The following is a 22500-nucleotide window of genomic DNA, read 5'->3' as shown; positions in this document are numbered from 1 at the left end:
CCTCCGTCGTCACACTCACCGCCTCCGTCATTGCATCACCCCTGGTGATGCAATGTTCTTCTTCTCCATGAACACCAAGATTGCTAAGACTGCTCTAACTACATCCGAAAGTCAGTGGTATTTTCTGTTTATTTATTTTGTTACTTAGTCAATTAGTTAGTTTGTCTGTTTGTTTGTCATTAAGTTAACGGTAGAATCCAATACCTTTCAATTATTTTTCCTCAAGATTGCAAGAAAACAATCATTTTTGTGCATGGTTGTGGTGAGATATGTCATCAATAAAACAACTTCACTATAGTTTGATATTCTTTCACATACCACTCTTAAGACGTGTGAGCATTGTTAGGCCTATGTGATGCGGCACAGAGGGCGTGGCCTGTGCTGAAGCGGCCAGATGGTACGTTTATCGTGTTGCCTATTTAAGGTCCATGTTATCCTCCCCTGATAATCCACCACAATCAGAGTTGTTGTCAAGTGTAACCTGTAGGTGACTATAGAATTACTGGCGATACTCACAAACCTGCTTAGGCTTGAACGGGACTCTAATGCGAATCTCTCGATATCAACAGAACCATTACCTTGACTCCTGTGTCGCCTCCTCCCTGGACCCACGCCTGCGCAACAATTAGCTTCATACCCGTATATGTGCACGGTAAGGCTTCACTGGAGGGCTGTGCAACATGAGCATAATAATTCATCCTCCTTGGAGGATGAATTATAATGTGTTGAGGAGCCATCATCAAAATTCCCAAAGGAATATATATATAATGTGTTGAGGAGCCATCATCAAAATTCCCAAAGGATCCCAGACATCAGGTAACGTGCACTCAGCCCCAGTAACAATGGCGGGATAAAGCTGCCCTTGGACGAGTGCTAAGGTCACCTCCCCTGCAGTACCCCGACGTCTCCCCCCGGTAGTCCGTGTCAGGACATTATGCATGGCCAAGGAGTCACTCAGACACACGACAATCCTCTTTAATGAAGCCGCAGTCGCTGTTCAGTCATGACTCGCAGCAAGGCGGATGCGAGAAGTGCAGAGTGGCGTGGAAGGCGTGGCGCGGTGTTGGGCTTGACGGGAGAAACTGGGAGATTCATTATTTACTTTTGCCTTGAATGGAACAGTGAATGTATCTCGCGACACGAAGCGTGGCTTTCCTTATTCTCTCATACTGAAACATAAAGACGTCAACATTTCTTTTCAGAACGTTGATAGACATTTTTTTCAATATTTCCAAACTTTGACAAGTAATATTCATATATTTTTGATCTTACAGGCATACCTATTAAAACACTAGTACTATGTACTATGTGAATAGTATTTTAAAGCATGTTTTTGCTACATTTCCTAGACCTAACTGCTTTATTAGTGGTGACCTGAGGGAAAACAAACGTCGCAGTGGAAAAATTTTGAGTTGCTCCTATCTTTTTCCCCTCGTGGTCAAGCAGCAAGTGTAGCGCGTCGGGCGCGCAGGGTGCCGCCGAGATGGATGGGAGAGGGAGGAACGTCAGAGCGTCGGGAATGAGGAGTCTCTCCGTATATGGCGGCCAAAACCAACAAAGGTAGCGGGGGACGCGTGTGTGTGGCCGTCCTGCCGGCCCTGCCTGGCGGCGGGGCGACGCGCTGCTCCACGGCAGCTTGCCACCTCCGGGGTGGGAGCCGCACGTACACGGCCCATCAGCGTCTTGGCGTCCTCCGAGTTCCCAAGTGATCAGTTTACCTTCGCTTTTGTGTTTAATGGGCGTGTGTTTTAATACACGTCCATCTGCAGTACCCTGACGTATGAAAATCTTGGAGGAGAAACTAGTCACGGTCTGGCGGTGCCAAGTGGGCCTCGGCGCGTTGGAACATCGTCACTGTTGAGTGCTCTCCGGCAAGGAGGGTGGCGGCGTGATGGACGAGGCTCCCATAGTCACCTCCCTCCCTCCCTCTCTCCCTCCCGGCACGCCCCCGCACATCACCACTCTGCTGGCTGTTGTTTTCACCTCGTGTAGCCTTCCAGGCATCATCATAGAACATAAGTCTCTCATAAATTACATTCATACCAACCCTCCCAAGAAAATGAAGACACATTATTCATCCTTACGAGCTAACTTTTCCAAAGGAGGGGCGCAGATTGAGGGTGCAAAGTCCTTACAAGTTCCGTCATCCTCATTCTGTCAACACCTTCATGCAAATTTTACAATAAACTTCACACCATTATTTTCTCGTCATTATATTCAACCCGTTCAAAAGATTTACTATCACTCCAAAATATGAAAATGAGTAGTGAGTTATACAAATATTTTTTATTGAGTTTGTAAGTAATTTTCTTCTTATTTTTTTGTCTTTATTTTTCTTCTTCTTCTTCTTCTTCTTCTTCTTCTTCTTCTTCTAATTATTATTATTATTATCATTGTGATTTGACAAGCGAAGTCTTCATGTACATAGAGACACTGGTGGCCATGTTGCAAGTCTGAAGATTTACAGCTACAAGCGTTAATAATCCATGCGCGACACCCACAAACAAACGAGCCCCGCCCTGCCTCGCCCCATCCTTCTTACCTACACCGCTGGTGCTTCCAAGGAAGCTGAAGTGTTCCCCTTCTCTCTCATCCACTCTTCATTAGTGGGTCTCCATGTGTCACATGTTATGAATTGCCTTGATATTAGCTCAGCAAAAAGAATTATGTTCCTTCGCTCACTTCACTTAGTTTTTCCTTGAAGAGAGCAAGGAGTTTGATCAGTGTCTCTCTCCAATATCAGTCCATAACTTCTCCTCATTCTCGGAACGTCTTCAGTCAGTCATAAATGACATGCAACATATGAACCTAACCATGACACGACACCGTAATAACTTTTACTTCATTTTGTATGCACGTACGTAACGTAATAAATGTCATACGAAGTTTTTTTTTTTTTGTTTTTGTTTTAAGTGATCGTTTAAAATATAAAATACTAAAAGAAGTTAAGGTCGTCTTTACTTCCTTTTCACGTTCTCTGCTTCATAATCAAGCTTGTCTTCATGTCCTTATTTTCTCAAGACTGAATTTCACATGGTCGGTTATGCCCAGACTGCCAGCAAATATAACGATCACCTTTTTTATCTGTATAGAGACCAACCCTGCCACTGAAACGTTCACTCAGCATTGGACCTAGAAAAAGGAGGCATCTACGGTCTGGTGTGTGTGTGTGTGTGTGTGTGTGTGTGTTGGGCACCATCGGTGTGTGTGTGCTGATGGCTGGGAGGGTCAGCCATGTTTGGGGTTCAGCTCTGGTTGGTCACGATTAATTTCCTGTTTGAACTGGAGTGTTTGTTGTCCGACCGTCAGGGAGAGAGTGTAGGCCTCTGTTTAGTCTGAAACGTAGCCTCGTTCTAAACTCGCAGACAAAGGAACTGTTTTCGGAGTATCAGATGGAGGAGATGCTCTATATGGGTGGAACGTCGCGCTTGTGAAAATATGAGTACTTTTTAATATATTCGCGAATACTAGATATGATATAGTGGAAACAAATATTTTGCCAGTAAATGCAGTGCCGTTCGATATTATGAGGGAAACTATAATGGTGTAAGTCTACGTCTGCTCAAGGTCTGTATACATTACGTAAGTCGAGTTTACATTCCTCTCAGTTTCGTCCGTGCAGTGTTTCGATCCTTTGTGTACCAACTTTCCAACATTGCCAAATCCGCTGCTAAGAAAAGAAAAGAAAAAGAAACGTGGCATGCTTTACGCATCATTCATTTCTACTCCCTAATAGACTCTAAAAGGTGCGCCAAAGGTCATTACCTATACTCAACGCTATGGTGTTCATGTAGCGTTAGGAACACATGTACAGACAAGTGGCAAAAGAAAAACATGAATTCTAACATGTATATTTTGACGTTACCATCTAAGTGAAAGGTAGCTACGGAATCGTCTTCTGATTAGCTTGGTGAGTAAATGCAAACATTCCACTCAACATTCGTCAAGAAAACACATTTCCCCGTATGAGTGCCAGATGAACGATGGTGTGCAGCCTGGAATAAGCTGCTCTCACACACGCCATCCGCTGCAGTGTTTGGAAGGAGTGAAGGAAGATGCTCATTCATTTTATCAACAACGTGCATGGAATCAGATTTTGTTTATCAGACACAAAGTTACTGTGGAAGACTATCTGTTCACAGAGACCGTGCATCCTCAAGTCCATATATGAACGCGGGATTCTGTGCGTGAAAGTCGACTCTGGAATATAATTCAGCGTAGAGAGAGAGAGAGAGAGAGAGAGAGAGAGAGAGAGAGAGAGAGAGAGAGAGAGAGAGAGAGAGAGAGAGAGAGAGAGAGAGAGAGAGAGAGTGAGTTTGTGTGTGAGATGAGTGTTAGTGAATACCGGTTCTCTTGATAAACTAAGCAAACCTTCAATGTCACTCTCGAAGCAGCAGCTCCCAGTTGAGGTTGGCCAGGCAGTGTTTATGATTCTGAGTGAACGCCACACGCCCTGCCCTCCAATACTAAGGTGGACGCGCCTCTCTCCGTCCTGACCCACACACTAATGGCCGCACTCAGAACTCGAAATGCGCTCAGTTCACACTCGTTGCAGTTAATTTTGATCTTGTGTAATCTTTTATTTATTTTTTTTATTCATTTATTTTTTATTTTGTTTTATTTATTTATTTATTTATTTATTTTATTTTATTTATTTAATTTATTCATTTATTTTTGAGGACTGGACAAAGTTATTTTATACTTCAAACAAGGGAAAAAACAAGGTCATCTGTATTTCACTCGAGATGAAATACTTGCACTTCTATTATTGGGTTATATAGTGTACGGCTCTTTGCCTGTCTGTCAGCCACATACTGCCACAAATCCCCCCACTCAGTCAACCACCCACCCACCCTCTCACACACACACACACACACACACACACACACACACACACACACACACACACATTCGTCTGCTGTCGAACTCATGCTTTTTATTCAATTCTGTTCCCGGTGACTGGACTGCGGCGCCTGGCTCAGGGCCTCCACCAGCCCTCACCAGCAGAGCTTTGTCTATCTCATCTCTCCTTTCCGTCTTGTAGTGCATTTATCTTTTATTTTGTTTTTTTAAAGTTATGCGAATTTTCCTATCATTTCATTCTAGTTTATTATTTGTAACTTCAAAGTAAGGAAAATCGATTCCAGGAGTTACGATTTCTTTTTCCAGAAGCTTCAGACAAAAATCCCCTGTATTGTTTCATGTCCAGCCTTAGAAATGAGCACTGAGGTGAAGGTTGTCAGCATGAGTGTCTTTTATTTCCTCCCCTTATTTTCTCTCTGCGCTACTCTCTTTTCCTGCCAGTACTGTCTAGTGTGCCAGCTGGCCTGCATCCGGCCTGCAAACTCTCACAATAGCGGCAAATATGATGATAATTTGATGAAATTGTCTCTGTGGAGCGTTGTTTATGGTCTCACCGCAAGGAAGCGAGTGGTTGAAAGAATCACTGGCCTTCCTTTATGAGTGTTTGTGAGGCCATGAGTGAAAGTCTGAAGGATGACTAAGTGTATGAGAAGTGAGAAAGAAGGGAAAGGTGGCGGTGCTGACCAGGTATTTGACTGGCACTCTATGAACTCTCTCGTCCATATGCGTCCCATAAACTCGGTAGTCACGCGGAATTAGGACTGAATGGCGTCAATATGTAATAAAATGTTGGTGAAGATCTTAATATGATATGTATTAGTTTATGAAACAAAGTTACTTTTTTCACTTACAAACACAGGGCCAAGAGATAAAGATTTAGATATACAGAAAATACCCCGAACACAAAATTAGGGAAATTCCTAATAATATAATGTGTGTTAAATATTTATGTGCATGCACGTGCTCAGTTTACAGTGTAGGCGTGAACTCTGCGTCCCTCATCCCGGATTCAAGGAACTATAAGTCATCCATCCCACCAAGCGGTCCAATCACAACACGTCGTAATAATATAGTATCCGTCACGTAGAGCCTTGTTCTGGCCGGACCTCTTTCCCAACACTACCTTCCCTATTCGCCTATCAGGCCAGGCGATAGCACAGAAGAGGGAGGGCGACGAGCCGCTGCCTCCCCTTTAGGAGGAGACGATGACTCGGCCAGCACCCGCTTGCCTGGAGCGCCTCTCACACCTCATTGGAACCACCTCCAGCATCTATATCCATCGCAAACACGTCGGACTTCATCATCCTTATACTTAACGTACAGTTTTTGACACTACGCAGTCTTAGAGGCACCGCCCAGCTCACCACACCTCACTGCAACAACAACAAACCCTCGCCCTCCAAAGGCCCCTGGTATTACCCGTGGCTGCGGAGAAGGTCTTATTATGCGGTGCCTTTTCGTCCTCACGCCACGGTGGTTTCAGAGTACGCAAGCGTGACTCACGTGGGAGATAAAACTGAGTCACTAAGAACGTCGGGAATGATAAGTTAGTAATGGTGTGGGAATGCCTGAGAACGACTTAGTGAAACCAAAAGTGTGGTAATGGTGAGACTAGCAGCGGTGTTTGTCTTGATCTGGGTGCTGAGTCCGATGGCGCAACAGCACTGGGTGGATGGAGATGGAAAGTGGAAAGCTAGGCGGTAATGGCAATGGTGGTTTCGGGACTTGGTGAGGAGGAAGGACGAGATGGTGAGTGTAGCGTGGTGCGGGGTGTATGACGAATAGAGAGTTATCTAGATGGATGGAGTGGTAGAGGGATGTACTGAGCGGGAGAATAAGACGGAGTGGAGAGGAGAAGTGGTGGTGGCAGGAGGGTGGAATGGGTGGAGTCTTGCCTGTGGTAAGGGTGGAGGTGGTGGACGCCGCCCTAAGTCTCCGCCCGTCTGTTTATGGGCAGTCAGGTCCCCAGCACTCCAGTACCTCCTCACCCGCGTCACAGCCCCGCGGACACGAGCAAGCAAGCAATCAAGCACCTGGCCACAGTCCTCCTCTCACAGCTACACCTTCAGCCTCTTCCTCTTTGCCTCCTTCTCTCCCTCTCCTTTCTGTTTCTCATTCTCTCTCATCATCTCTCCAATTTTCTCTCAACTAACTTGTCATATGTTTTTCCATTTTTCTCATCCATTATATCTTTTTATCTTCCTCCAATCTCCCTTTTCTTTTCTTTCTCTTCTTTTTCTTTTTTTCTCCTGTCTTTGATTTGTTTTTTTCTAATATCCCATTACATTTTTTTCTATCTGTTTCCTATCGTCATCTCTCTCTCTCTCTCTCTCTCTCTCTCTCTCTCTCTCTCTCTCTCTCTCTCTCTCTCTCTCTCTCTCTCTCTCTCTCTCTCTCTCTCTCTCTCTCTCTCTCTCTCTCTCTCTCTCTCTCTCTCTCTCTCTCTCTCTCTCTCTCTCTATATATATATATATATTATATATATATATATATATATATATATATATATATATATATATATATATATATTTTCCTCCCTCACCCTTTCCGCTTTTCCCTTCAAATATTTTCTTGTTTCTCCCTCCGTGGCATTCATATTCCACTCATACTTTGTCAAAATGTTTCCTCTCCCTTCACCTTGTATCCCCGGCCCGCCATTATGATCAGGCAGTTTTGGCGGCGCCTGGAATGAATTATTCAATTATGTATTCAGCTACGCACCATTCCTTTTCCTTTCCTTCCATTGCTCTCTTGGGCCCCCCGCGACCGCTCATGAATTCTTTGCCTTTAAGTCTTAAGCCAGAATTATGTTATCTCTTCTGGACTTTCATATGATTTGCCTCTGCATTTCTATAATTTTCTACCACGATCTCCTCGTCTTGGTATGTTGCAGTAAGTCTGGACCCCTGAGTTATTGTTTGGTGTTGTACCACACACCCATCCACTCACCCACCCACCCACCCACCCACCCACACAGGTTAATCAACACTCAGATGTTTTCCTCTCCTGAACAAGGTGTGGTTGCAAGTTGGGATTTCTACATGCACCGTACTACAGAGGCGTTTTTACTTGTCATTTCTCTCTCTCTCTCTCTCTCTCTCTCTCTCTCTGCTCTCTCCTCTCTCTCTCTCTCTCTCTCTCTCTCTCTCTCTCTCTCTCTCTCTCTCTCTCTCTCTCTCTCTCTCTCTCTCTCACAGAAGGAATATATTACGGATGCAAGGTGACGAGTAATATGATATTAGCCTGGGCCGAATATTTTTAGAGGTTATTGCTCTATTCTCTGTGTCTTGGAGCCCAACAGATGAAATAATGGCATGCTCTAAATACGTCTAGTGCACGAGCGCGCGCACGCACGCACACGCACGCACACGCACGCACGCACGCACGCACGCACGCACGCACACACACACACACACACACACACACACACACACACACACACACACACACACACACACACACACACACACACACACACACAAACACTAACAAAGCGCCGTCATGGTGATTGTAGGGTGCTGCGAATGGGCACGACACAGGCGGGGCATCCAGGGCGGGCAGGGAACGGTGGTGAGGTGCCACAAAGGGAGCACCAGGGGCTTCACACTCCCTGCTGCAGTGACTCGTTCTCACCGGCTGTACCTCAGGATTTCATACAGCCTTGTCGTGTAAAAAAAAAAAAAAAATTCGTTCGTTGGTAAATAGTGTCAAGTTCTCAGTAAACATTTTAGAAGTTACCCCAGTCTACAAGAGAGTAAAATTTGCCGCACCCACCTCCGTCCTGGGCTGCGACTCACCCACGCGTCTCTGCAATTTCGCTTTGTCAGGCTCCACATACACTAACGTCAGGGGTGCCGCAATAAACTGTGGGAAATGTCTGCGTTCAAAGGCAAGAGACCCAGCACGCCCAGTCACATCCTCGCTTATGCACGTCCATCGTACAATCGTGTCTGCAACTCCCTGACGTAATGTGTTTTGCCTTCATTGTGTCAGGGAAGAGCCAATGGCCATGCATAATCTTATAAACCCCCTTTAGAAATTGGAAGTGTGCAGGTACTAAGTAGAGACACTGTCTGCCTTAATACTAATGGACTCGCGGCTTCTTCTGATGCAGTAATCTTGCAACAAGTATTATGATTCCAATTCGGTTTACAGTAACTCATATATCTGAGGCATAAATGCCTTTCTTCGTTGTACTTAGAATGAATAGATACAGGTGTGGAAAGCATTATACGACTTAGTCTGGGAATCTCTTCTTTTTACCTGAGAACAAGTTCATTTCCTTTCGTTTTGGATCATCGATTGTTTTACTTGCAGAAAGAAAATTTCTTCCTGTCTCACATATGAACGCTTATTAAAAGTATATGTATGAATAAAAAAGTAAAGAAAATTAAGAAACGAAGAAGAAGAAGAAGAAGAAGAAGAAGAAGAAAGTTCCCAATTTAGTGAACATCGACAAACTAAACTATGTAACATTGTTTTAAAGAAATTTGTCTCGTACTTCCGCTGCTTCCCAGGCTCTTTTCCTCCTCGATAAGATTATCGTCTGTTTCATCGTCGCTTGCACTGCCTTGGAGTTCTGCCATCACATAGAACTTACTTTGAAAACTTGCCTTTTTATCTCATCCTGTCGACATATACGACACCGTTTTACGCATTATCTACATAGACTCATACACACACACACACACACACACACACACACACACACACACACACACACACACACACACACACACAAAGATTTACAGACACGTTTTATAATACTCGTAAACTAATGATTTCCCACCAGATATGAACGTCCATCCTACACAGTGTGGGTTTGTGGTTAGAAAAAAATACAAACTTGAGGTTCGTGTCTGTGAATGTTGCCTGACACAGCATCCTGTATATATGTAAAGTGAAGTGCCAATCTTTGTTGTTATTTATATATGATCGTGATGTGCGTAGACGCGACTAAATATTGGACACTATGGAAAATATTGTATATTGTATATATTGCACGTACAGTATGTTGTATATTATGATGATTGCCCCCATAAAGAAGATGCGAGGTCGTGTTTCCACGAAAATCTTAAAAACAAAGAAGAGAGACCAGCAGAGTTCGTCTGTAAATCTCCACACAGAATTTGGGAGAGTCAAGGAAATAGTGGCAGGATTCTGAGGAACAAAAACAAGGCGACATAAACACCATTGGCTAACCATTTCTGGATTGCAACATATTAACGTGAACTTGTCGCTTCAAACTGTAGCTTGTATAATTTGATTCGACAAGCTGGCATTTGCATTTAACAAATTTGTGGTAACATGAAGAAGTAACGACGGGAAGGCGAGGCCGTGTCCCTCAAACCCCAGTGTGTCGAGTCTGTGTACACAGGCGGCGAGGCACACCCCTGGAGATGAATGGCGAACTACCCATGATCGAGGACACCTACTGCGCATCGATTTTAAGGCAATCAAATTCATCTCCTCCCTTGACTTAATAAGCCTAGTCCATTCCGTGCACTCCTGGAGCCATGATAGTAAGCCTTCTGACTTGCCTTAGTCAATAGATCAGGTATGGCGAGAAGGGCGTGTTGTCTTTGAAACAAGAAGGTAGACAAAAATGGAAGACAGGTGAGATCGAACCAGGAAAGAGCGATAGGTTGGCGGCAGCAGGTGGTGGAGAGGCGTCGAGGCGGAGACATAGGGTGTTATCATTGGGAAGTAACACTATTAAGAAGGTGAAGAGAATGGTGATAAATTAGAAGACAGCTTCGCACCCTGCCTTGCGTGAGTCGTGCTATGGTGAGGTGGTGGGGGTGTGCTGGCTCGCTGCGGCTCCCCGCTACCTTCACACCGCAACGAGTTAGCCTAATTTCCTTTACACGTGTCGCGTCGTGGCTCTAAACATTTTTACCTCTGTGGCTGTGGCTGACTTAATGAGCTTGTCGTTCGCGAGTGACTTTGTGGGTTGTTTGGCGACTGGGCGGTCAGTAGCACGCTGGGCTGGCGTCCACATGCCGTCCAGAAGGCCACTTACCGGACCTGGGTGTGTTGTTGGTCGCGCTGTATTTATTCACATATTTTCACCAGGCCAGACAAATCTGCTGGACTGGTGATTATGCTGACTGAACGCTGACACTGGTACTATTGTGAAATTTATGCCAGGCTTACACGGGAGAATTAGTAGACTTGGATATATGTCAGAAAAGAAAAGAGGAAGCCAATCTAAAAGAAAGATGGAAAGGACGAGGTTGGAGAGGACGAGGACGAAGCTGAGGTATATGGCGAGGAGGACAAGAACGAGAAATATTCTGAGGAAAAGCGAGGACAGAAACTAAAGGAAAACGAATGAGAAAGAAAAAACAAAAAGGAGCATAAAGTTCAGAGAAAAAAAGAAGTAAAGATAATAAAGTAAAATTTGCCATGGTAACCGCCACTACTTGTACATGATTCCTGTAAAGCATTGAGCAAAGCCCGCTACGAAACACTGAACTCTGTCTTGAATTCCAAAGAAGATAGCGGGAACTTACTGCATCTTTCGTGGTGTGGTCGTACCAGACACTCAATGCTGAATACAATCGAGCTGAGGCCACATCAACGCTGTATATCGCAGGCTTGGCTCAAGTCAGTACTCGATCACCATCCAATGAAAATTATTGCTATGGAGGCTATGGTGCTTATTGCTCTTTTTCTATTAACTCAGATGGAATGAAGTTATGGAGAGAGAGAGAGAGAGAGAGAGAGAGAGAGAGAGAGAGAGAGAGAGAGAGAGAGAGAGAGAGAGAGAGGAGAGAGAGAGAGAGAGAGTTTGGAGTGGTGGTTGACCTCACGTTTTACAGGTCTCGCTGGAATGATCATTATGCAGCAAATGGAAGACGATATGAGTCTGAAGTGCGTGATTCTTTCTAGAAAGTTTATCAGTAATCTTGCGAAAATTGTATTCAAGTTTCGTTTTTTTTTTCATTGCCAACAATAAACATAAGCTTGTTATGAAGATTGAAAGAAAGTTATTTTTAGTTAGAATTTATTTGAGTAAGAAGGTATCGATCAGTTTGCCTGCTGTTAGGAGATAAAACTTTTATAGCCATGCTCATTCAAGTTTTTATTATTATTGTTGTTATTATTATTATTATTATTATTATTATTATTATTATTATTATTATTATTATTATTATTATTATTACTATTATTATCATCATCATTATTATTATTATTGTCGGACGATAGCTGAATGAACGAGTACTTTGTAACTGAGTATACTGGCAAATTATTCCTCGCCATGCGTCCTCCCTGGTCCCCCGCGGCATAGAAGGGGGTGAGCGAAGTCTCAATCGCCGAGTGGTTTGGACGCGGCCGCAGCACACTCATCAACAGTAAAAAAAAACAAGGCAGCGGGAAATGATGGCCATAAACTACCTATGTTTTATGCATTTGCACACGTATTTCCTGTTCTTTAGAGTACTTTCTTACCATTCTATTCGCGGTCCGTACGTTCGCAACATCTGTTATACATGTCACAAAAGTGAAACATGTTGAAGAGTCGCTCCCCGCTGCGTCCACTGGTTGAGCCCTGGAGCACTGCAGTCCCGGCGTGCGATGGAACTATCGGACCAGTTCTAGCTCCTCTACCCCCCACCAGGACAGAGGATGAGGCAGCCCAAGACCAGACCTTGCCCATAGCCTGGTTGCCCTGCGTCACTGAGCCAACAGGACGGCTCAGTCCAGAGTAGCTTCAGCTGGCTGACTTTGCGCTAACTGCAACTAATGTAACTGCAGCGGGAAATTAATTTATGCCATGCAAATTGCCTATATTAAGTAACTCTTTAGCAAAAACCAGTTTGCCTTAGTGCCGCTACCTGCAGGCAATGCCGTCTTAGCTGAAGTTGAACACTCGCCCTGCGGATTCCTTGCATGACGTTACCGCCTTAGCATCGTGCACCGCTCAGCCCTCCACTCAAAGGAGCCACCGGCCCCAGGGAACGTGACCCCGACTGGAGGTCTTGCGTGTAGCTGATTTCTCCTCCCACAGCACACACTGTTCTCTCACTCAGCGCATAGCATTACACTTCCCTCATCCCAAATAGGTCTTTGGCATTGCCGTTCCCTCCCTTTAGCTCAGAACGCCTCACTTTTCTCCTCCCTTTTAACAAGAAAGACTCCATCAGCCTCTATCCTCCTCCCTTTCTCCTCGCCGCAGATTTAGTCTTCATCGTTAGCCTCCAAAACACGACTCTCTCTCTCTCTCTCTCTCTCTCTCTCTCTCTCTCTCTCTCTCTCTCTCTCTCTCTCTCTCTCTCTCTCACTTATCATTCTTTTTTCTTTTTATCATCTCTCTCACTTTCACAACACGCCAACATAAAGAAGTGCAGTTTTGCGATAATTATTTTAGATTTTTTTTTTTTTTCCAGATTCCTTCCCATTAAGGGAGTTGCCAAATTACTTATTTTTATATCATGAGCTCTATAAATGGTTAAGCTCCTGATGTACAAATTCTTTATAAGTGTCTGACTGCGCCTGTTACATCCTCATCATCATATTCATGACTATCATCAGCACCAGTAACATCACCACTCGGATTACGAATAACATCAATAACAATAATAGCAACAGAAACATCAGCATCATCACCACTAACAACAACAACAACAACAATAACAACAAAAACAACAACAACAACAACAAAAACAACAACAACAACAACAACAACAACAACCTATTTGCAATGCACGAGTTCGCTCTCCCACAAGCCCCTGTTCTGGTATGCATCCTGAGGAGTAAGTCACCTTCAATACACTAGTAAGCAGTCAAGTCAAAGCCTCCCATCGCAGTCCCCAGGTGTGCCTCGCCGCGCTGCCCCGCCGAGGCCACATGCAGGGCTCTGACAAGTTACAGAGCACAACATTCCGGTCGATGGACTTGTTTGCCGAAGCTTACCCCGGAGCACCTGCCGTGACCCTTCCTCCTTGCTCCCTCCACCCTCCCTTCCATCCTCCACCCGCCGACTGACCACAACCAAGTTTCTTTTGGAAATCTTAAATATGTATGATTTTTTTTTTTCTCGCTCACTGTAGCCTGTTTATCCATAGAGCCAGATAAACAGCACTGATTTGGCGTAGCGAGCTTCAGTCTCTATTTGTTTCTGACAGATCAAGCGTGTTGCTATAAACGTACCCACACGCACTACCACTCAGCGTCACTAGTCTAATTCTATCGATATAAACAGTCATTTTTCCTTCCTATTTTACACGGTTAACCTGTGTTCAGTCACTTCATTAATAAATAGGGCTACTGCCCTCGATATACTTCATCTCATCCGAATATCTCAGAGTCTAATGCTGAATTAATTAACAGCGAGCGAAAGGTGATGACGCGGCTGGATTACTGCGCAGGGAAACGCCATCTACCTCTCGGGGCCTCATCACGCTAACTTGATATTCGGCCATTTGATATCACAAGTGAACGACCGCAGTTAATGAGATGGCTGTTTTCACTTTCTATTCCGCAGACTCGTGAATGCTTCGTGAAGTTCAGGTGACGCCGACCAGTATGGCCATCAGGGGGTGTGCTCATGTTTCATGGGGCCCACCACGGGGACGGGGCAAGGGCGGGCGGGGTGAAAACTGGAGGAGGAGAGGGTGAAGGTGGGTGTCGGCGGCGTGAGGAAAAGCATGAGTAGGACACGAAAATGAATTCCCAGATGAGAGCGCAGAGGGGAGAGGAAGCGAGGAGAAAGTCAAGGTCAGTGTGGGTGGCGCAGGTCACGCCCGAACTAGGTCATCTCCGCCCCAACCCACCACCAACACTTTCTACCCACTGAGCGGCGACGGGCGGACGTGGGACTGACGGGGATGCAGGGGCACGGAGAAACTAAGACTGCGGTGTGCTAGCTCGGGAGCAGAATGATTTGAGCAGGAATCTCAGTAAACCCAGAATACATGTGAGGAGGAATTACTTGAATGCTCTGTGAAGAACCCGCCGCACAAATACAACAAAGAATAATCATCAAGTGAGATTACTGCTGGCGGCGCCTGAAGGGAGAAACCAGTCCTGGGGCCACTGCTGCAGGCGACTCACCCACCTACACACCCACCGACGAGTCTTACTACACACACACACACACACACACACACACACACACACACACACACAAACACACACACACACACACACACACAAGGCGCTACCTTCAGATGAACTTTAACTTTTCAGATACTGTGTGTTGGGTTACCGTTGGTGCGTCATTAGTCTCACGGAAGCAGAGACGCATCACGATAAAACCATTAAGGGTTACACACACACACACACACACACACACACACACACACAAGGTATTTCTGTAAGAATTCAATCACTTTAGCACATTGAGGAATGACATTTACTGAAAAAGCATTAGGAAACAGAGAAAGAGTGCTTTTTTACTTCGTAGAAAATAAAGGAAAAACATGGAACGGATTGAGCTGGAGCGAAGTTTTATCTGAGTTTTCCTTCTGGCTCTTGAACTGGATTAGGACTTCGTGTGACAGATTCTAAATCCGTCATGTTCTTTTTTTTTTTTCCTATCCTCACTTTTGTTTCATTACCCATCATTCTCTCTCTCTCTCTCTCTCTCTCTCTCTCTCTCTCTCTCTCTCTCTCTCTCTCTCTCTCTCTCTCTCTCTCTCTCTCTCTCTCTCTCTCTCTCTCTCTCTCTCTCTCTCTCTCTCATTACACGTAAATCTTGCCGATATAATTTTCCACTCAAGCAGCCTCAGGTGACTGGTATCCTGATGCTCTTCACCTTATGGATTTACCTCAGCATGCCTTCCCTTGTAATCAAAAAAATGAAGTGAATGTTTTGTCTCATCTAGAATTATCACAAGCCGGAAGCATCCATGAAATACTGCAGACCGTCTTCAGAACAGATCTCAGGCTCCTCCTCATAACACTTCACGCTGCCTTGTTCGGGAAAGAGATCCCAGAGGAACACAAGAAGCACTTTGTAGATCTGATCCCGGGGTGCGGTGGGATGATGTAGCTCACTCACCGTTGCTTAACCGGATTGGCGTAGTTAGCGCGCCAGGAATACCGATACAGCGAGACCCCCCCAAATGACGGTGCGGGGAAAGGAAAGGAAATCAGACCTGACGAGTTCTTTCTGCGACTTTTTTTATTATTATTATTTATTTATTTATTTTATTTATTTATTTATTTTATTTTATTTTTATTTTTTTTTCATCTTATCAGCCATGAACTGGAGTTTTTTTTTTTTTATCTCTCCCCTGAGCTGGACACCGTTACTGAATCAAAGAAACGTTCTACATTCACAAGTCAAGAAGAGTTAAGCATTTATATTTGAAGCTTACGGCTGTTGATCTTGTGGATTTATCATAGATTTATGATCTTTGTAAATCAAAAGAGTTTGAAGACTGCAACTATTGATTTATTGCATTTGTATCATACTTTTCTTGTGTGTAATGAATCTACAATCGACGAAATTGTCGAATGCTAACAATATGATTATGTATTTTTGTATATAGATGAGAATAAACGTAATGATATTAGGGGTGGTAGCACGTAGTTGTTGAGAGAGTGCAACGCCGGCCATGAAGTCAGCCTGGTGCGGTAAACCACCAACACCTGCTCCTCGCCGGCTGTGCACGTCAAACACTCCCACCATCTTCATTACTTCTTTACCTCCTTTGTCGTATATTTCAAGACAATTTGTACTTATTAAGCTACACAGAGACCTTCCAACATTTTTTTTACTCGTAGAACGGTAGTTAAGCTGAGAAATTGCTCTTGTGACTAAATTGTACTATTAGCCAAATCCGGGTGGGACAGAAAGCTGTTGGTTCAGAGAATGGATGATGTAGGGTTTTCTGGTGTGGCTCTGTTGTGGAATCAGCCACGCAACAATAGTTGAAAATGACACCCTTGAGTGGTCATTTACATAGTATCTTTTTTTTCCCTTGGTGATTACACATATATGGCGTGAGGGCGTGAGGGTGACGAGGAGGCCCAGAAGCTACTCCGCCCAGGTATATTCCTTGGTGCGTGTTTGTGCTGCTGTTGGTGCGGGGAGGCAGTGGTGTGCGCAGGACCCAGGCAACTAAACCAGACTTTTTGTCCTATCCACTCCTACGCTAATGATACCATCCTGCACTTTTTCACGTCTTTTCGTAGACGTCCAACCCTTCAGGAAGTAAACAGTTTACGCAGGGAAGCCACAGAACCCCTGACTTCCGATCTCTCTAAAATTTCTGATTGGGGCAGGGCAAACTTAATATTGTTCAATGCCTCAAAAACTCAATTCCTCCATCTATCAGTTAGACACAACCTTCCAGACAACTATCCCCTCTTCTTCAGTGACACTCAACTGTCCTCCTCTTCTACACTGAACATCCACGGTCTGTCCTTTACTTATAATCTAAACTGAAAATTTCACATCTCATCTCTAGATAAAACAGCTTCTATGAAGTTAGGTGTTCTGAGATATCTCCGCCAGTTTTTCTCATCCTTCCAGTTGCTAACTCTGTACAGGGGCCTTATCCGTCCATGTATGGAGTATGCTTCACATGTCTGAGGAGGTTCCACTCATACTGCTCTTCTAGACAGGGTGGAATCAAAAACTCCTCTCCTCTAACTGACTGTCTTCAGCTTCTTTCTCATCGCCGCAATATTGCATGTCTTGCTATCTTCTACCGCTATTTTCATGCTAACTGGTCTTCTGATCTTATTAACTGCATGTCTCCCCTCTTCCCTCGGCCTCGCTGCACAAGACATTCTTCTTTCTTTCACCTCTATTCTGTCCTCTTCTCTAATGTAAGAGTTAACCAGTATGCTCAGTCATTCATCCCTTTCTCTGGTAAACTCTGGAACTCCTTGCCTGTTTCCGTATTTCCACCTTCCTATGACTTGAACTCCTTCAAGAGGGGGTCTTCAAGACACTTATCCTTCAGTGTTTGACTACCGCTTTGGACCCTATTCCGGCACCGGCATCGCAGTGGGCCTTTTTTTTTGGGGGGGGGAGGGCGGGGGGGATTTTGTTGCTCTTGGCCGGTGTCTCTCTTACATAAAAAAAAAAAAACTGACACACGATGGACAGCACTGCGCCTCCTGCTGAGTGGAGGAAGGTGTGTGTGTGTGTGTGTGTGTGTGTGTGTGTGTGTGTGTGTGTGTGTGTGTGTGTGAGGGGCCGTGCAGATCTCGCGGATATTTACTTAGCCAAATTTTGGTGACGCGAGTCATGGGGTCTTTGCCTTACCCTGTTTTTTCTTTCTTCCCTTCACTTTCTACGGCTGGAACCCTTTCTAGAAGAGGAAATCAATACATCTGTAGAACTACATTAGCCTTTTTTTTTAATTCTTTTCAGCTACTCTTTTTTTCCTTTTTGAGAAGTGGTTAAGCGGATTCTCTTTTATAGGATTGTTTGTACTCCTCAGCCAGCTTATTTTCAACATGAAAGCAAATGAATAAGCTTGGCTTTACGTGAAACATATGGGATTTCAGCAATATTTAAAGATTAAAGTGTGTGTGTGTGTGTGTGTGTGTGTGTGTGTGTTTATGTAGGAAGGACACTGGCCAAGGGCAACAAAAATCCAATAAAAAAATATGCCCACTGAAATGCCAGTCCCATAAAAGGGTCAAAGCAGTGGTCAAAAATTGATGAATAAGTGTCTTGAAACCTCCCTCTTGAAGGAATTCAAGTCATAGGAAAGTGGAAATACAGAAGCAGGCAGGGAGTTCCAGAGTTTACCAGAGAAAGGGATGAATGATTGAGAATACTGGTTAACTCTTGCGTTAGAGAGGTGGACAGAATAGGGGTGAGAGAAAGAAGAAAGTCTTGTGCAGCGAGGCCGCGGAAGGAGGGGAGGCATGCAGTTAGCAAGATCAGAAGAGCAGTTAGCATGAAAATAGCGGTAAAAGGCAGCTAGATATGCAACATTGCGGCGGTGAGAGAGAGGCTGTAGACAGTCAGTGTGTGTGTGTGTGTGTGTGTGTGTGTGTGTGTGTGTGTGTGTTTAGGGCGTTGTCCTGACCTTTGTAACCTTTCGCCTGGTGTCCCACCAACAGGCGCCGTGCCCCTCCCTATTCCTTCTACCAAACGCGTCACGCGGCACCGCTAGCTTCGCGGACCCTGCCGGGCCCCGGCGATCACCATTGCTACTGGCTTGATATCATACAATGTTTTTTTGTCGGTGAACCAGGAAACACCCCACCGCCCTTTTCCCAGCGTGGCCCTGGTGGTTGTTATTACACGAGGAGAGGAGACTCACCCTTAGCCCTGCTGAAGGGCGCAGAACGCGAGAGGAGGAGAGTGTGGTGTAACCCCGCGAGAAAGGTGCACCAGGTTGAGCAAGGCCTTTGTGCACAAACTGTACCTTTCGACCTACCGACAGAGGGCCTTGTGATGAGACAAACACGATTATTTCCTCTTAAGGGATATGATTATTCTCACACTATTGCACTTAGATACATTTGTGTCTGATTACATTTTCTCAGTGAACCGAAGAGTTAACTAATGTCATAAATATCCCACATACATATTATCATACACTCGCTATCAAGCAAAGACGTGGTAGAGCAGGAGGGCAGTGGGGAACGAGCACAATCAAACATATATAAAAACATGGCAATACAGGTGGGAATGAGTTAGAAAATTAGTTATGAAACAAAACAAGATAACAGGGAAATTCCCTTCTTATACTCGCAACCCAGCGCAGAGCGAGCATGTGGACGAGATCCCTTAACCTCACCGTAGCACCAGTTGTCCTTACTGCCCCACCACGACCTTCTGTGCCAGGTGTTAAGCCATCAGACTTGAGGCAAGTCACGTTAAAACACATCGCGACCAACAAAATCTTGCCCATGATCCTAAAACGATGGTGTGTGAGGCACGCAACGCTAACAACACGCTGGTGAGACATATGATCGTGCTTCATAAGTGTGAGCGTGTGTTTACTGCAAGCAAGCAGTTGTCTGAGTAAAAGGATCCCGGGTTCGTATCCCCGTCACCCCGTCACCTTTACTTTCCACCTCTCGTTTTCTTCTTTGTTTCCTCTTTTGTGGCGTCCCTTGCTCTCTCTATCCTCCACTTTATTCAATCAAACACTCTACATTTGCAAGAGTTGTATGAAATAGGTAACATGAACAGTTCCTGTTTCTCAGTCTTAGCTTACATTTCTCTCTCTTGTGTCATTCTACGTTAATTATCCGTGTATATCATCCCGCTAATCTTCCTGTATCACCTATAAGCAATCTTCAGGCAAAATCAGTTAATTTCCTCACAAATTTCTTGGTTTCCTTTTATATCACTTCCTTCACGACCTAGTTCACAGGCCAGCACCCCAGTCCGCCGGGCCACACCAGACCCAACTCCACGCCTGTCCCACACTGTCTCCTCATAGGCAGAAAAAAGAGCCGCACACGTGGCTCACCTTACACCCAGACTAATCTCACGCCTCAGGTACAACCAAGTGAACGTCAAGAAAACCTGTTACATGGTTGGGGGTGGGAGTGGCAAAGCTGAGAGAGAGAGAGAGAGAGAGAGAGAGAGAGAGAGAGAGAGAGAGAGAGAGAGAGAGAGAGAGAGAGAGAGAGAGAGAGAGAGAGAGAGAGAGAGAGAGAGAGAGAGAGAGAGAGAGAGAGAGAGAGAGAGAGAGAGAGAGAGAGAGAGAGAAATGAGGTGAAAGGAAAAAAGAAAAGAGAGAGGAAGGAAAACAGGTAAAAGATAAAAGGTTGAGACTCGAATGTAGGAAATAACTTAAACGAGAGCAGGTCCAGGGACAAGCCGGATGTGTGTGTGTGTGTGTATGTGTGTGTGTGTGTGTGTGTCCCCGCCTCCACTGCGGTGCGTTGCCCTTGTCTGGTCATCTGGTCCGCCTCCATCCTCACGCCCACGTAGGGACGAGTCGGCAGGGCAGGGAGACAGCGAGCGAGTGTGTACAGAGAGGAACACATGTCAATTCCCTCCCGCGTGTGCAGACTCGGAAAACAGGGACGAGCATTATGAGCTGCAAGATTCGTTAAGAGCTGTTCGTTGTGAGTCTGGTCAGTAAGTGAAGCGCGATGTGAATGCGGAATAGCGAGAACCAGACAGAGAGACGGACAAACAAATGGGCACGTAGACAGACAAAACAAGCAAACAGAGACGAACGAACTAATAGACAAACAGAAAATGGTAGCTGAATAACTTAACCATGTTGCATTTTGTTTACGTCTTTAGAACGTGCTTGAGAAAAGAACAACGAGCTGCTTTTATTAAAAACTAACACGCACATTTTCCATATTTGATATTTTTCCTTCATATTACAAATTCTTGAAATCAGTCCCTTCTTTCATCACAGGAAAAAAAAAGAAAAGAAAATCCTGGAACAGCTGAATAGGAGCAAGACAGACGAGCGCTGGATGAGATGCATGTCTAATACAATTTCGCAGGAATGACAAAGAAAGCGAGAGGAGGAAGAAATCACTGAAATAGGGCTCAAGGTGGAGGACGTGACAGTGGCGGCGATGTTGGCAATGTGATGGCAGTAGAGGTGATGGTGGTGGTGGTGGTGATGGAGGTGGTAGTGGTGGTGGTGATGGTAGTGGTGGTGATGGAGGAGGCGGTGGTGGTAGTGGTGGTGGTGTTGTCTCCTTCACGGCAGAGCAACGACATCTTGGCGAGGAAGATCCTCTATCTGACCTTGAACAACGGTGATCACGCGCGCTCCCGGACACCAACGAACTACTGACTGATGATCCTCTTTGACATAGGAGATGCGGACCACCTGACATCACGACCACCACCACCACCACCACCAACAACAACAACAACAACAACTGCAACCACTACTACTACTACTACTACTACTACTACTACTACTACTATTACTACTACTATTGCTACTACTACTACAACTACCATTGTGCTATCCCTGCCACCACCACTAACATCACTGCTCGTTACCACCACCATAACTACCACCATCACTACCTCCGTATCATCAGTATCAAAACATCAACACCCGTTTCTTGACGGAAGCTGCTGAGCAAAACACAGCGCAGTATAAAATCCATGTATTATTTAACCAACAATCCATTTTTCGTTACACAGACTCCACAACACGCACTCCATAAGCCTTATAACATGTAAGGTTGAGACAAGTGAAAGGCAACCCGAGAAGGAGAAGAGAAAGAGGGACACAGAGGGAGAGAGAAATTCCTTAACATTACCGCCGGACAAAAAGGGAAGTAAGATTTATGGCAAACATCATAATCAACGTAAATTTAAGAGATTTGGCTGACGTAATGGGTGGCGGGAGTGGCGGCGTGTTGAGGAGTGAGGTGTGTGTGTGTGTGTGTGTGTGTGTGTGTGTGTGTCTGTGTGTGTGTGCGGGCGGAGTTTATGGTTCAGAGAAAGTGGAGTTTTGAAGAGGTACAAAGACTGGTATTTGGTTATCTGCCCTCCACACATTTGTCCTGTATGAGAGAAGAGAGAGAGAGAGAGAGAGAGAGAGAGAGAGAGAGAGAGAGAGAGAGAGAGAGAGAGAGAGAGAGAGAGAGAGAAAGAATTACACTCTCTCTCTCTCTCTCTCTCTCTCTCTCTCTCTCTCTCTCTCTCTCTCTCTCTCTCTCTCTCTCTCTCTCTCTCTCTCTAAATATTTTGAATGACACACACACACACACAGA

At 45.0% G+C, this 22500-nt stretch overlaps 1 protein-coding gene across 2 annotated transcripts in view; it reads right to left on the bottom strand.

Annotated features, from left to right (window-relative positions):
- The window catches only part of LOC135106789 (uncharacterized), a 100820-nt gene that overhangs the window by 10672 nt on the left and 67648 nt on the right, over positions 1–22500 (bottom strand). The gene's annotated exons all lie outside the window — the stretch shown is intronic.

This window comes from Scylla paramamosain, chromosome 14 (assembly GCF_035594125.1).
Source record: "Scylla paramamosain isolate STU-SP2022 chromosome 14, ASM3559412v1, whole genome shotgun sequence".
NCBI classification, from domain to species: Eukaryota; Metazoa; Arthropoda; class Malacostraca; order Decapoda; family Portunidae; genus Scylla; species Scylla paramamosain.
This window is presented reverse-complemented; position numbering and strand designations above follow the sequence as displayed.